The sequence below is a fragment of the Camelus ferus genome, chromosome 16 (assembly GCF_009834535.1).
Source record: "Camelus ferus isolate YT-003-E chromosome 16, BCGSAC_Cfer_1.0, whole genome shotgun sequence".
Classification (NCBI taxonomy): domain Eukaryota; kingdom Metazoa; phylum Chordata; class Mammalia; order Artiodactyla; family Camelidae; genus Camelus; species Camelus ferus.
In genome coordinates, this window is record NC_045711.1 from 10,430,012 (window position 1) to 10,442,602 (window position 12,591).

Sequence of the window (12,591 nt, forward strand, 5' to 3'; positions counted from 1 at the left end):
TGAAATCATTGCCAAGACCAATGTCATGAAGTTTCTCCCATGTTTACTTCTAATTGATTGTTTCATGCCTTAAATTCAAGTCTTTAATCAATTTTGAGTTAATTTTTATGTATAGTGTAAGATAGGGTCCAGTTTGATTCTTTTACATGTGGGCATCCAAAAAGCCCACACCACTTGTTGAAGAGACTATCCATTTCCTATCATATATTCTTGACACTCTTTTGAATATCAGTTGACTATGTATGTGTGAATTTATTTCATGGGGTTCTCTATTCTGTTCCATTAATTTATATGTTTTTCTTTATGTCAGTATCATACTGTTTGATTATGTAGCTTTCTAATTTATTTTAATATCAGGAAGTGTGATGCCTCCAGCTTTGTTCTTTCTGAAAGACTGATTTGGCTGTTGGTGATCTTTTGTGGTACCATATGAATTGCAGGCATTTTTTCTATTTCTGCTAAAAAACAAGGTCATAGAAATTCCACTGAATCTGTACATTACTTTGGATAGTAGAAACATTTTAACAATATTAATTCTTCTAATCCATGAGCATGGTATATCTTTTCATTTGTCTGTGTCTTGTTCCATTTCCTTCATCAGTGTTATGTAGTTTTCAATAAACAAATCTTTTACCTCTTTCCTGTTCATATGGTGCTTTGCCTGAGGCAGACTCTCCAGTGAAAGGATGTCCTGAATCTCCCTATCTCCTCTCTTGTAATTCTGGTTTTGCATTTCCATGGGGTACATGAGACTTTCAATTAGTTTCCAAGTTCTCCCAAATGGAATTTATCTATGATTTGTTGCTGAATTGGATGTGTTTGTAGGAGGAAGAAGGGTTCAGTGATACTTCTCCTACCATTTTGTTGATGTCACTCCTTTTGAAATTTTAATTTATATTTTTTAAGCAAGTTTGGAAATTTCCATAAATTATATATCCCTCTTTAAAATTCATAACGTATAGTTATTTATCAAAATATCTGCAAAGGGCTGCAATAACTCTTATTTACCAAATGCCTGTTAGGTGATGCCAGTCACTCTATTAGCTACTTTAAATATTTAATTCTAACAACTTGCAGAGTTTATCTTTTCTTTGCAGCTAAGAAAAGTAATTTCCTAAATTTACCAAAATAATAATAAACTTAGAGATACTAGGATTTGTAAATGACTAATATCACATCAAGAGCAATGCCCATGCCCTTCCTACAATGTACCTTCATATATAAAAACTAAATAATTAATAATATTGTATATATTCATATTCAATTTGACTCAGGACTTCAAAATCAAATCATGTAATAATTTTAGGCTTTATTTTTTTCCTAATAACTGAGAAGCATCCCAAAACAAGGATATGCGATTCAACTACTTGTACCTAGTGTGCATGATATCTATGGCTTTATTAGCGTTTATCATTTTTCTTTGCAATTAATTTACCCATAAACTCTTGGGTCTCTAAAGCTAAGTTCAGGTCAGGAGCCTCTTGAGATCTAAGATGGTGTCTAGCTCATCAGTGCATTCTCATTGCCAAACAGTGAATGACTGGCACCTAGTATGCCTTCAACAGGCTTTGACTAAAGAGAATGAACAACTAAATCAATGTTGGGGGATGATTTTGCAGGTCCCTCTGTTTTCACCCACACTAACACTCTTCACAGTTAATATAAAAAGACCCACTCACTGCCAAAACTGTACCAGGTGGTCTTGAGTTTACCAGTAATTCTACTGGGAGGTTGTGAAGAAGTCTTGCAGAAAAAGCAAACTCAATTCCAAAAAAGCATTGCATACTCTTGTTCTCTGCAAATCACCTCTAATAAAGCTTCCAAAATTACTTCTCTCTCTCTGATGCTTCGCTGTCTCACTGATTCTAGTAACCTATTCTCTGCAGTCCTGCAAACTATGTCCTTAGCTTAAAATGTACACACAGACACACACATAGAGAAGGATAGAAATATATATATATATATATAGAGAGAGAGATAGGTACATATATTTTAATACAGGAATATGAATTAAATCTGACAATGTGGTTTTTACTGCTATGAATCTTTTTTTAACTCATTAGTTAAATAACTAAATGAGAAGAGGAAACTTCATTTTCATTTTCCAGTCAAGTTATTTAAAATTTTTTCTTAAACATTGAGTATGTATTTTTTTACCGTATGAATTATAATTATATAAAACTATCATATAATTGAAAATATCCTGTTAAAATGCTTTTTTCTTTAAACATAAAGAAATTATTTCCTTAAAACTAATTATATCCGTTTTATTAAAAATATATTTATTGTTATCTATAACAATAACATTTTGAATTAATATTTACCTTGCTCTATATTCTATAGAAATAAATAGCATACATTTTACATCAAGTAGTTGAAGCATGCACCATTTGGACAATCTTACCCACAGCAATTATATTGCTATAAAAGAATGGCAGTGCATTTTTTTTTTATATCTCCTAGTAGTGCTTAAAAGAAATAAAAAAGGTAAAGAGCAAGAAGATATACTTATTTTTAAAGTACTCTCTGACCCTGTAGCACTGCATAATGGTGCTTAAAATTTTTTGAAGTCAGAAAACATAGTACAAAATATTATATCAATCATTAAAATCAGCCTCACATTTCTTTCAAAACTTTTATACTTCAATCATCATAATAGTTTCCTTAGATGGACTTGGGGGAAAAAAAATAAATAAACAAACAAACCTCTAAAGTAAGCTAAGCTATGCAGCATGTCACAGTATCTTTTGTTAACTTGTATTATTGAAGAAAAAAGCCAGTAGCTTTTGCAATTATACACTCAAGTCATTTTAGGCTCAATGATTTTATTATCATTACCACTTTTCTCTCCAGTGGTTTATCTTTAACTACCAAATCACAAATGGAATACAAAAAGTGGAGCATTTCCCAATATGTTGCTTGTTTACTGTTTAAGCAATCATCTCCTTTAAAACCATGAAAAGTGTGACAAGATAGCTATTGTGAAATATATACAGATTTATCTGTTTTACCTAATGGTTACATATGCATCTTCATTTTATATGCTTTAGGCCTGCAATTTTCCAACAGCAACTAGAGTTAATTTTTTTTATAAAAATGTATGTTTTATAGCTAAGGATCAATTTAATTCAATATACACTTTAGTGGTTCTTTTCATGCCAAGCATTTTCCTAAACTCAGGGGACACAGAGATAAATGAGACAGAGTCCATGCTTCAGGAATATTACAGTTTAAATACAGAGGTGAGTATATGGTATGTGATGGGAGAATTATGCACATAGCCCTCAGAGGCCACAAAGAAGAACAGCAATTTCAGCAAAAGGGGGACAAATACATTTTAAGTTTGGCATTTAAGCTGAGTCTTAAAAAATGTACAGGGATTGGCCATGTGAATCTATGGAGGATGTTCTAAGCAAAGAATAGTAAGTGCAAAAGCAAGAATTTGTGAATGTTTAATGGTATGCATGTGACACATTTAGAAAAACACAGATAGTTCAGAATGACGGGATATCACAGTACAGATTTAAGAAACAGAAGAGATGGGCATGGAGAAATAGCATGAATCAAAATATATGGAAGACTATATAATTAATTAAACAAGATTAGCCATCAGTTCATAATTGTGGAAGCTGGTTGACAGTGTCTGGAATTTCATCATTCTATTCTTTCTAGTTTTGTCTATGCTCCAAATTTTAAATGAAAGTATTTCAAAAAATAATCCCCTCAATCATTACTTGAAGATCATGCACCATGTGCTTACAAAAATTGATTGCACTCTAACAATGACCCTTAAATCCTGTGAAATACCCCACTGATTGTGTCAATTAACAATTGGCAGAGATTAAGCACATTTGATACAGTAAATAAAAGTCCTAGGGAAATAAAATGAAAAAAATATATATTCCTTTGGTAGCAGAATGATTGTTAGGTGGTTTCTTTGGAAATCAGTAACTTTCTTATTAGAATGGAGCTCTGAGATTTTAAATTTCGACTCTTTGTCTATATCCTTTCATATAGTACAGAAAATTAATGGATCATTTTGACAAATTAAGAAATTTAAAAACCTATGTATCTTCTTCCTCTGTAAAGGATTCCTACAATATTTTCTGGGAGAAAACTCAGTTCTTAATAAGGAACTCAAGCTTTTGCTCTTTTTTATAATTAAGATAAAGGCTGGGAAGACTTCTTTTGTCACATTTTATTTGCCAGCAATATATGTTTACTTTCAGGGAACTAAGGCCAGATAGGGACAGAGTTAGTATTAATTAGGTCAGGGATGCTTGGCATCCATGATGCTACTACTTGTTCATATATCAGGACAGACATATCTAATTCATCCCAGAACTTTTTTCTACTGAGTCTTAGAGTCTTTACAACAACGAAGTGACCCGAGAAAAATTACTATCAATCAGAATTTATATATGAATTAAAATTTATTTGTTTTCTGGGTTTTCTATTGATACTGATATTAAGGATAAAATTAACTGAAGGTTGGATTTAGCTTTAGCATGAAAGTAAATATTTATCCTTGAAAGAGGCTTTAATTAGGCTCAGTATTAGTATTAGGGCTTTGGCTTAGATTAGTGCTAAAATTAGGGTTTGTTTTAGATGGCATAGTTACACTTTAAGGCTAGAGCTATGGCTTAGAACTTTTGCTTAATATCAAAAAGGATAAAGTTAGAATTGGGTGTATTTTACTATGACAGCCAGAGTCACAGGAGTATCTTGAAAATATTGCAAAACCTTCCGAGGCTGATATATTTCTTCCTTTATCATTCATCTTGAATGTGTATTTTTAAAGAATAGTTATGAAAGGGCTAAAAGAACTTGGATGACACTAATAACTGAACTCAAAGTAGTAGAGTTTTATTTTGTAGATTTTTCTATATGACTTACAGATTTTATGAGTTAATGTTAATATTTGTTTAATAACATTTGTTAGGCTACTTAAGAAATTCATTGCAAAATGTTTCAAATGTCTTTTAATCATGATTTCAAAAACATAAAAACCCAAAGCCACTAATAAAATAACATAGAGAACTGTTCAGCATATACAGTGAAATAATAATGGCAAACTGAGTAGTCACATCTGCATTAAAATATATGAGTTAGTTTTAACCATAAAGTAAAGTTTATATTCTATGAACATGACAGTGACACACCACACAAGCATTGCTGCTCAATTTCACAAACTTTATCCAATTTATCATTCTTGTCTCAAAATGGGAAGCAGGATATGATTCATAGGTACTGAGAGTCATGTCAAACAGGATAAAATTTTAAACCCCTTTAAGAATTTTCTCATTTTAAACTGTAAAGAAGAAACTGTCTCTGATTGACACAATGACAGTGAATATTCCAAATGGATGAGAAATTAATACATGCAGTTAATTAAAAATAATAATGAAACTAAATATTTTTGTTAAAAAATAGAGAATAAGAAACAAATTTATCTAAGAAGTGTTACAAATTGATCTAAGACTTCCCTAAATACAAACATAAAGAAAAAACAAAATGTTGTGAGAGTTGAATGGTCCATAAGGCAAAATATTACCAGTTACTAAATGTAACAAATAATCAATGAAAAATTATTTAAAATCTTCCTCCTCTTGAAGAACTTTTTGCTTATGGATGTTTCCATATGTTAAAATATGGAAAGATGAAATGAAATTATCTTTTTGTTATCTATGTATCCTTAAAAAAAAGTCTCCAGCCTCAAGAAAAAAGTTGCAGTGTGTTCTTCAGATTTCAAGTAAAGTAAGAAACTATGGCCAAATATATCTATTTCCAGTCTTGCAAGATTTCCAGAGACTCTAATATAGCATCATTTCATAAGGGGCAAAGTTTTATGTCAAATACTATGTCAAACCTAATAATACTCAACAGGTGATAGAGGCAATGCAGTGGAAAAATAAAGGCTACATAAAAACATTAACAGGGACATTAGAGTTGTGACTGAAGATTCTTGAAGTTCTTTTGCTTAAGTTAGGTAACCATGAATAGGAAGAAAGAAAAGGATTCACAATCCTAGATAGTGCTTGGGGCAAGTGCAATTTTCTCAACCTTTTTTCCTTTTTATTTCCCTTCCATACTTCCATGAATAGTCTTTAGGCATGAAACAGTCTTAGTGGAGACAGTGGATTGACAAGAACACTTACTTTGGGACTCATAGAATCTGAAATCTAGCTTTAGTTTTTGTCTTTTTTTTTTTTTTTTTTTAATCTCTTTCAGCTCATTTCCCCCATCTTTAAGTGAGAAGGCAGTGCTAAGTCCACACTCCAGGTCTACCTTCCAGTGACAATATGACTTTAGGTGAATTACTTAACTTCTCCTATCCTTTAATTCTTTGCCTGTAAATAGGATCTGTAATAGGATCTGTAAATGGAACCCAAATCTTACAGAACTTTTTAAAGAATTGAGTAAGCTAACATGTATAGAAAGCTCACTAGAGTGCGTAACACATAGGGTATGCTTGATAAATATTATTTCCTTTCTCTTCACCTTTGCATTCCTCCCGTTTCAAGTCTCCTCAAGCTCTAAAATGTGTTTATATTAAGAAACAGTAAATGAATACCAATGCCTCACCAGCATGGTATATAAAATAGGATCACAGTTTTTAGTTTCAAATTAAACTACACCATGGCTCCATCAGATTATTTATGGGAATACTGTTTTTCTCTCCTTCAGAAGCCCTGTTCCCAAGGTAAATCCATGAACCCCAGGGAGCCAACTTGGTCCTAGTTCCTCAAACGAGGAAAGAAAGAGAAGGAAAGAAAAGAAAAGGAATTTTATGCACCAGATTCACCAAAACTTGTGTTCTTTGTTGTGTATGTGTAATTGCCTCATGGTAAGTACGGCAACTTGTGAAATGGGACTTCCTAAGGCAAAATTTCCCTTGATATATGTTGCAGTATGTGTGCATAATAGTGAAGTTGGGGAGGGAGGTGGAAGTCCCTCCTCCCCAGTGTTGTGTTAAATAATGGCTACTTTGAACTATTCTATGTCTAGTCCTGGATGTTCCTATCATATATAGTTATAATGTGTCTCCTTTTTAAAGTATGGACTCAGAAACACACATGTACAACTATTTTCCCAAGAAATGGTAAGCATGGCTGAGTTAGAGAAAAATCTAGCAATATTAATAAATTTTACCTGGAACTTGGCTTCCTTTATAACACAAATGGTCACTGCTTTTTTCCTCAATGTTTGCTTGATAGGTCTAAGTCTCAGGGACTCACTTCTTAGGTTGGAGCACCATGTCCACTACCCATATTATCAGCAATACAGGATGGAGTCGGTATGATTGAAAGCTCTTTTTTTTTTTTTTGTTGTTGTTGAAGTACAGTCAGTTACAATGTGTTAATTTCTGGTGTATAGCACAATGTCCCAGTCATGCATATACATACATATATTTGGAGAACTCCTTTCTTTTCTCCATACTCTGTTAACCATTAGGAATCCTCCCAGATTTATATTGTTCTTGAAGCCAGACTTTATCACATCTGAAATATTTTACCCTAACATGGAAAGAAGTAGAAAGTCCCCCCTTGTCTTGTTCCCATGGCTCCCAAATGGTAATCATTCAATAAGTTCAGTCTGACTTTGGTGACTAGTTAAGAAAGTGGGCTATTAATTTTATCATTTTATTCAACACATAAAAAGAAGTATTGACATATTCAATTGGCTTTTTCTGTCATGACAGTCATGAAAGCCTGGATCAAAAGGGGTTCATTTCATACTCAAAGACACAACTGAAACAAAACATTTCTTGCATTCTCATCCATCTGAATTGCTATTTTCCAGCCTCTGTCAGATTCTAATTCAGTGTTCCCATTTCATAGATCCCTCTGGAGAAGGTGTTAGAGCAGGCAGAGAGCTAGATATGAGAAGAGAAAAGGGGACACAGACCAAATGGCAGGAATTGGACAGAAAACAGGGGCACAAGCCAAATGCAGGAAACCACACATCATGTAAGCAGCAGGGGTTCCTGGGCAGAGAAAGAAAAGCAGGAACCTTTGGGCTGATAAGGGATCATGCTTTTTGGGGTGACAAGTGGCCTGGAGAAGAACAAAGAAAGATGAGAAAAGGCAGGAATTTCCAGTATCTGAATGTAACCTTTTGCTCATTATGCCCTCATTTCAATAAAATTAGCCTTGCAGATCAGAAGTACCCATCATGCACCGATGCCATGACACTTCCGATCCAGACTAAATAAGGACAAAAATCCCTCCACCCTTTGGGAAGGTGGAGTTGGGATGATAATCAAGGAATACAACCCCAAACCTTTCCCTCTGCAATGAATATTCCACCCATTCATTTTTACATCCTTTGTAGCTAACTTGCCAAAGAAACTCAGAGCAGCCGCTCACCTGAGCCTGCCTGCCCTCCCCTTGAGTGTGCTATCCATCCTTTAATAAATCTTCACTTTTATTTTTCTAACCACTATGTCTTGTCTCTGATTTCTTTCTGGGACAGGACAAGAACTTGGAACACTGGTTGCATCTATCGGCAACAAAGGGAACTCATTTGGCTCTAATAAGACTACTGAAATTGCTTTTCCAAGAATGATTAAGGCAGTCAGACTTTATATGGGTAGGGATAATTGCTCCCACACTGTCTTAACAAGGAACAGAGCTGTTGGGAACAGCAAATACTGTAGTGTTATGTAAGAAATCATTTCTCTCCTTTGTCCCTCTGCTTGCTGACTTCCAACACAGTGATGGTTTACAATATGCACCTATAAGATAGTCTTGATGCCATTTAAGGATATGCTACAAAACAAGTTGCAGAAAATAAATTAAACATAGTTTAGAAGTAGAGGTAGAACTAAAGTAAGAGATGGGATACAGATGCCAAAAATTACCCCCACATGAGAAGCCAAATTGTCAGCAGATTTATATAATTTAATTTTGCTTCAAAATTTTATTTTCCACCAACCCATCACATTGTTACCTTTAGCCCCTGTTCAGCATTATTTTTTTTCTTCCCTTGAAATAGATAAGATTGAGAGTTAAGAAAGAGAAACCTTCTTTCTAAGACTTTGAAATGATGGAATAGAGGCATCTATTCCAGCCATGTGTAAACAAATAATAAATATGAAGTCCAAGACTCCAACATATGGTATCATAGATTCATTAGAAATGGTGGCAGGTGGCTTAACTGCCAGAGTAGTACAAAGTCAAAATGTAAGACATTTTTCCTTGTAAAATAAGAAACTTAAGTCCTGAGTTTGGATCAAACCACCATGGAGACCTAAGGGGACTGAAGAGGTTTAGAAGCTTGCCAAAGAAATTCTGTGTTATAATCCTTATTTGAAACACTAGTAAAATTTTGGAGTCAGATGAAGCATGAGTGGGGAAAAAGCATTTACTGAGTATTTAGTATGTGTTAGGCACTTTTGAACAAATTTTTCAATTGGCCCACAGAATAAGCATTTGAAATATAACTCTCACCATTAAATGAGAGAAAAGGAAGATGAGACTTCAAGATTTAAGCAAACTTGCCTGCGATCATACAAACAAGAACAAAGGCAGGACTGAAACCCTGTGCTGACTCTGGAGCCCATGCATCTCGCTTTATATCATGCTGCTGCTACCTTAAGAGGCCAAGATAGTGAGACAAGTAGAGCTTAATTCCATGAATAGCTTCTGACATATAGTATCTGTTAATCTATGCCACTCATTTGGCACCTTAACTTACAGTTTATATTCTGACTTTGTTTTGCAGATGTCTGTCTTGTTTCCAGTGGGTTGTCAGCTCAAGAATGTCTAAGTTCATTGTCCAGGTTGACCACTAACTATACAATCTGAAGTTTTTTAAGGCTCAGTTGACTCATCTTTAAAATAGGTAATGAGTGCCTAGCTCATTTGGGTATTAATGAGTTAATATCACAAAGAACTAGAATGGTACTCGGCACAGATTTAATGCTCCATAAATTTAGCTAATGATTTACACCTTTGTCTTCTATTACCAAGTAGCATAGAGTGCCCCAAAGTTGCAAACAAAACTAATACTCACAATACTATTTAAGGCAAGACTTCACTTGCTATTTAATATTTGACCTTGGAAAGTCACACAATTTTTCTAAAGTTTAGTTTTCAAATTTAAATGGAGATAATCATAATCCTTACCTTGTATAGTTAATTATAAGAATTATATTATGAGTTAATATATGTGAGGAAATCAATGCTTAGCAGGAAGCTTGTACATGCTTGTAGCTCCAAATGATTTTACTTGTTCTTCCTTTAAACTTTTAAAGATGGTTCATATGTTTTAAAACGTTCTGTGTGCTTTTCTAAGTTTTCATAGTACCTTACAATGCATCAATTTTAACACCTATCATGCAAGACAATTGTTTACTTTTTGTCTGCCTCATGAAACGCTACATCCTTGGGAGCAGGGACTATGACTCATTCATCTGACTTACTGGCATGTAGTATACTGACGACATATAGTAAGTGTGAAGAATTAAATAAGTTAAAATATTTGAATATTTTTCAAGTTTAGAGAAAGAATAAGAGAAAGAGAGATTAAAAGGGAAGGAAGAAAAGAAGGAAGAAGGAAAGAAGGGAAAACACAGAGCGGGAAAGAGAGGAAAAACAAAAACAACATCAACAACAAAATGCTATTAACCTACAGTCTAATAACAATTTTTTGAGGTGAAAAACTATGTCATGCCATTAAAAAGTTCCATGCAGAATAACTAATGCTTAATTAGAATTTCAATTTTTTTTTTACCACATGGATAGTAGCAAAACTTGAAGTTTTTGTTTATTTTAATCCCTTTTTGGGATTTCTCTTATTCTTTAAAAATATTTCTACTGTGTATATAGAAATGATTTATCTTCCTCTTAAAACTGAGGATTCTTTCCTTAAAATCAAAAGAACATGGTTGCCTTGTGTTGTCTCTGTCCCTGACACAATGTTTATTTCCAGATACTTACCTTTGAAGTGAATGAAAAGAATGTGATTAGATTGAAAGCAAAATAAAGCCTTTGATTTTTCAGTGAGCTCAATTTGTGGCACACAGAGTGGTGAATTTAGGTAGTAAGAGGTACCAGTCTGTTGACTAGTGACCCCCCTTTTTTTCCTTTATACTAAAATTTAAGAGAAAGGGAATATTTCACAAATATTTATGGCATATCTACTGTATATATCCATATCCACACATGGATTCAGAAAAAAAGGCACTTTGTCTTTCTACCTTAGGGTGATTCACAACCTAAAATAGTTGTGCAAGTCAATAAATTACATCAAAAGTCATATACATCCCTAAAACTTCAAAAGATTTAAAAAAGGGTGTGCCATATGAAGCATTATGAGAAGTTCTCCAGTATGCAGATATCTGAAAGTAAGTAATAAGAGGGTAGGAAGACAAAGTATTTTAGGTGGGAAAAGGCACAGAAGCATGACTTACAAGACTTACATGACTTACTCTATCATCAGTATGGTATCACTGGCATGTAAGTCAAAAGGATCAATCAGGCTGTAAGGCTGGAGAGGATCAAGAACTTGAGCTTGAACTTCATCCTCTGTCTTGAATAAATCAGGATGTGGAAATACACAATCAGATGCATGGTTTTGTTTAGAAAGAATGCTGTGTTCTAACTATCATAAAATATATTTTCAAATGTGCCAGATAACTTACCCTCCACAGATGTTTCTCAAACTACCTAATTTTAAAACATCAAAAGGTTCCACTTAACATGTCAATGGTGCTTAACATTAGAAAAGATTATGAGAGAGAGCTGAATCCAAAAAGTGGAGAATGCTGTAGGGATGACAGAAAGCTTTGGTAAAAATGTAGATAATTTCAATACAATAGAGTGTCCTGACTTAGTAAAGAGGTGTCTGCCTATCTCTAATTCCCTCTCTCTCTTCCTTCTCCTTTCACCTACGTGTGGACTTCCTTTCTTGGACTTTGTGTTTTTGTTTTTGTTTTTTTTTTTCAAATGGAGGTACTGGGAATTGATCCCAGTACTTTGTGGTACTTGGGAATTGAACCAAATACTTTGTGGTACACTCTACCAACTGAGGCATGCCCCCACCCACTACTTCCTCTAATGAACTTTGAAAGCTGTTGTCCTATAGCTAGCCCTTGCTGCTGAATCAGTCCTGCTGGTAGAACTATTCCCTACAAGTGTGACTTTCCCCACAAATCCTCTATCTGCCTTCTTTCACATACACACACACAAAATTTACTCTGAACACAATTCGTTAAACTTCACAAATTTCTCCACTATGGAACACAGCAATCTAAAAGAGAAAAAAAAAAAATCAAATCCATTGTAAATGAAGGGCTTCATTAAAACTATCTCAAACATATTGTTTTCTGAAATTGTTTGTGTAATTCTAACAAAGATACGAGGTTTTGAATGTTGAAATAATATTCTAAAATGTAAAACAAAAATTTTTAGAAAACTATGAATTATATAGTCGTCCTCCGCCAATTACTAAATATTATATTATGAAACCTTGTTGTTTGTCCAGCACTGCTTAAAAGAATGTCTAATTGTTTAAAAAATGGTCTATAATGATGGCATTAATAAATCTAAAAGAAGCATCATAATATTGAATCATTAGCTAAATGAG